A 5178-nucleotide genomic window follows, 5' to 3' on the forward strand; every position below is an offset into this window, starting at 1 on the left:
TAAGCCGTACAGTCCATGCCAGGAGAGAGAGAGAGAGCGGGGAGGAGGGTTGATCTTCTGATTCTTTGCCGGGAGTTGTCTGAAATCGCGCGGTAGGCCAAGTGTTATGTCGTAGTCTACTTGCTGGAGAAAAATTTGGCTATAAATGTAATTCGTGTTAGAATAATTCCAAAGCTAATGAAACCATTTTAAATGGTTTTGTTTTATTAGCAGGTGCCAAATTATAAAACGATATATTTGATAAGTGCCTAATACACGCAAGCGTGGTCTTCCTAGTGTTTTATTCACTATATGAAATTCTCACTGTAAACCTGTTTACTGGTTATAAACGTTTATTAAAATGTGTAAGGTTACTACACACGCTATGGATGAGCGTGTGCGCTTGTGAATTTTTACCTTAAATAAAGACTGCTATGCAAGCTTACACTGAACAGGAGAAAAAACATTTTGTTATTGTCCAAATGACAATAACAAATTATCACAAAATGATCAAATGAAAATGGTAAGGCAAAGAAGTTGGTGGATTTAAATCGTCAATGTGCTTCCGCCGTGCACACTAAACAAATTATTAAATGTAGCTCGCGTACCCCATGGTACAAAAAAATATCAACAATAGCCAATCACAAGACGCGTAATTTCTTGGCCACGTTCTAATTCTGGCCAATGATCAGCTCCCGGAGGCGGGGTGAGGGCTTGACGCACTGAGGCGCGTGATTGACGCAAGCGATGTTACTAAATTTAGTAGCGGGCGGCCCGGCGGTGTGAGATAGCAGATCCTTCATTCACTGCGCCGGGGCGGGTCCGTTTATTTTAGACATTTGATTGTGTTCCAGCCAATCCAAATATAGTCCTAGACAGGTATTTTTAGCGGAAGCGTGTCCCCGTTACCTCTTACCAGGGAACAACCTTATGATATCCCCATACTGTAATGGGAGAAAGTACAGAACCGGTAGCCTCTGGTAATTTCGCCCGTTGGCTCAGAATGAAGCTTTTTTCGCAGGTTTCTCCATTTTAACCGTGTTGTTGAACTCGCTTGGCTCTCTGGAAAAGCAGGATAGTATTAAGTGCGGACGTCCCGAGGACACTAAACAGGTTTCGGTTGTTGCGCTAAATGTTGTTTTAGATAGAGTGTGGTTTAAAAGCAACCTTTTGAAACAGAGTAAGTTACTTAGCCGACAACATATTGCTAAGAATCTCGATACAACAGGTAGCAGTAACAGACGGTAGTTACAGGCAATCATTTCTTCCACAGCACATGGAAAGCTGTTGCAAAGAAGTTGTAAATAATTCTGAACTTGCGCAGCACATGCATCAGGGTTCATATCTGAAAGAAAAGCATATAAATGCCTCGATAAATATTCTTCCATTTTGGAACGAGCTTGTGAGTTTGCTTGTGATGCGTTGGCTACAAATACAAACGTACGTTTATATTTTGTTCATTTCTCAACTTCAAGAAGTCCAGCGGTACATCAGGTGGTCTGTAGTTGCGGGGAACATGTTCCGCGGCGCGAGACCTCGGGGCTAGGTATGGAAACGGTGCACGCGCGGAGGGAAACTCGCTTTTAGCGCTGCTGCTTTGCCGTCACGGGGAATCCCCTCTCCGTGACCTTCCCCCGCCTCTTTAGACGCTTAAGTGGGGAGAGGGTAAACCGGGTCAAGTGATATTAGCTTCGTTTGTGACAAGACAGGTTCAGCTTGGAGTGGTTAGCGACAACTGTTAAATATCACTTGACACACTTTTTAAAAGAACCAAACCCCGACTCATTATGGGTCTAAAATATACAGGAAGGTTAAATTGAGTGAAAGAGACGTAGGAAGAAAACAAAACAAGCCCATGCTAGTGTCATAAAAGTGTAGGATATGGGAAAAGACCTTAATAAAATTTGGAAATATCAGGAGATTTTAAAATTGAAGTTTCCAGACCCAGAAAAAGTAATGGAAATGTATATATACAAAAAAATAATACAATACAATACAAAAAAAAAAAAAAAAGTGCCTTTAACAATGAATGACTGGAAAGGTCATGGAAATGTCATGAAAATTTAAAAGGGTGGGGATGTTCTGTCTCGAGAAGGCACACTTCTCAGACATTTACTTTTTGCCTTCCACATTGGTCAAAATGGCTCCCTGCTGAAACTATTAGGCACATCATGATAACATGGTGACTTTATACTTTTTTTTTGGAGACCCTTACACTAACAACAACATAATATGTGTATCACAACAGAGAAATTCATGTTTTTTAATTCTGAAATCAAAGTGATTACACCTTCTCATGTCGCTCCTAAAGGATGGCTATTTTATTTATAAGAGTTACATAATCACTCAATAAGGTTGGAATAGAGAAAAAAAAACAGGAAATGTTTAGAATTAAAAGTACTATTTATAAATAATATCTTTATTGTTTCTCAAAAATGAATATTATGAAGGTCTTGAACTTTGCTCTTTACATTGGAAAGGCAGTGAATTTCTACTGAAACTCCCACGTTTTCCGGCAGTGACTGTATAATGGATGCGTGTATGAGTGACAGATATCCAAATGGCTTTTACAGCACTGACTCATCAAAAGGGATGAGAAAACTGTTTCCCTAGGCTTAGGTGAATGCAGTAATAGTCACATGATAACTACAATTATTTAAGATAATCTTATATTAGCACAGTCCGGTAGTGATGGCTCAATTATGTCTTATCTTAAACCATGCATTACAAAAAATGAGCAAGAATGTAATTTATATTCACATATTCATACTCTTAAACTGCAGAGTGACTGTTATTTTATTGTATAAGTGTTAAACCAAGCGTATCACAGGTTGACAAGCTGAAAGGTCATGTGTGGTAAAAACTATTTGTTAGTTTTTCTTGTGTTTGTGAGTGGGTGTTTGTACTTTTATGTATGTTGACTACACTCAAGCGATGACCTGGATGTGAGAGAAATTGTCAAAGACAGTTTTGCACGTTTCTTTCTCTCTCTCTCTCTTCTTTTTGGGAAATGTGAGTCATTCTTCAAAATCAACTAAACTATAGTAGCAGAAAAGGGCAGTTTCAAGGAATGGATATAAATGTTATTTTACTTATATGAACCCATGTACATTCATGTGTTGGTAGAAGAAAAAAATAGAGGGGAAGAAAAATTCAGTGGGAAGAAAGTAAGAACAAATGCATTTGCAGATTCTTTCCAATTTTGTTAGATGATACTCATGTGAATAAGTAGGGAGGAAAGAAGGCCCACTTTCAAACCTGTTTAATGCACTTGATTTTAACACTGTATTAATTGCTATATCGATGTACATGTGAACTAAAGCTTACAGCATTTTAATCCTTGTTGCTTTGAATGATTGTTTTTTACACTTAGCTTACAATAGTTTTACATTTTTCTCGAAATGGTGCGCACATGTGCTTTTACTGAACACGCCGGCAGGAAATATTGCTTTTAAGCAAGCACCTCAATGTATCATGAATGCACAACAGAAGAGCAATGGCCGAGGTGAAGATTTTTGATAAATACTACAATACATTTCACTTTGTTCGGCATACTCAAATATTCAGGCATGATATTATTTTGTTATAGTTTTGCATCCTTTTTTTTAAATCTATAAGGTGGTCGCCATGAAACCAGGCCTGAATGCTGGGTTGTTTCAACCCAACAGATGGGTTAGTCCATATTTGACCCTGAGTTGCGTTGAAACAACCCAGCATTTTTATGAGTTAAATAATGTGTTGGCTTAGAAAGATTGATGCAAACAGATGTTATTTAAAAAAAAAAAATTTATGACAACTTCTAATGAATTGTGTCCAACCAACAAACTAAACTGAGTTAGAGCCACCTAATTTATAGCGTAAAGCCAAATTTTAAAGTCAATTGTTCAATAAATAAATAAATAAAGATGTTGTTGCCCTGGGTCCAATTAATCTTACCTTTTTCAGTTAAAATCAACAGCTAGCATAGCACATAATAAATGAAGTTCCTAAACGTAAGTTAGGGAGGAGCGAGCCCATCTAATCTTTCAATCAACAGCCAGAGTATATAAGCAGCTGCTTACCTCTCTCCGGTCTCAGCTGCTCTAGCATCCCTCCACCTCCCCAATCTCCACCTTCTTCTTAGGTACCTTGCCCTTTGTAATCACCTCATATCATGTCCCTGGGGGTTTTATCAGAGCTCGAGTTGAAGCTGCTTCATCGAGCCACTCATCAGTGGACAGCAAGCCAAATAAGTTTACTCTATTTCCTAATGATTATATGGGCAAACGAACTCGTTAAATGTAACTTATTTAGCTAAGAAGTAAGGTATTACTTGTCACTGGCATTATAGCGCAGCCAGTCGATGTATGGCACCAGATCTCATCAAAATAATGTTTGCTACTTAAAAGGTTTACTCAAATCAATAAAGTAATTGCAACCATGCATTATTTAAGTTGTCAGGTCCCTGAATAAGTTTTTAGACTGACGGGTATGAACTGCAAAATATAAAGGCACCAAAAAGCTATCTTGTAATGTCATCGTATTTGTTTTGTTTACAGTGAATATCTAGCAACCACACCTGTCAGTGTAAATTGTAACTGTAAATTGAAGGATTTTCACAGTGCATGAAGCTTGGGTGTATGCGTGCATCTCTTCCTCTTACCATTCCTCAGTATTTGAGTTGACCCACTGTGTTGGGTGTCAGAACAATTGGACAGGAATTCAGACTGAGAGTTTAGCAGGTGTTCAAAGGTGAAGTATGCAGACTGCTTTTGTTTTGAGCGTGCCATTGTGACAGTGAGATAAATGGAGAACAGAAACTCCTGATCAGATGTATTTTGTAGTACAGTGTCACTGTGTTGAGGTTCATAAGTCGCAAATATGATCTTCTAACTGCACAGACATATTCAAATATTATTGCATATTATATATATATATATATATATAATTAGAGTGCTCCAAAAAAACAAACAAATGCACTGTTTGACATACTAAACTTATGAGTGAGGCTTTCCCAGTGAGTAAGCAATTCAAGTCTTTGCAGCATATTGTACTTTGCATGTAAGGGATACCCATGTGTAAACCTCTTGGAATGCGTGCATTGTAGTTTTTTGTGTGCGTGTTTGTGTTGAACTTTTCAGAGGACTAGACCATGACTTCTCTGTTGGTCAGGTAAATGAGTTCCTGAAAGACAAGTCAGGTGAGAGAGAGAGTGTGCAG

This window comes from Onychostoma macrolepis, chromosome 16 (genome assembly GCF_012432095.1).
Source record: "Onychostoma macrolepis isolate SWU-2019 chromosome 16, ASM1243209v1, whole genome shotgun sequence".
NCBI lineage: Eukaryota > Metazoa > Chordata > Actinopteri > Cypriniformes > Cyprinidae > Onychostoma > Onychostoma macrolepis.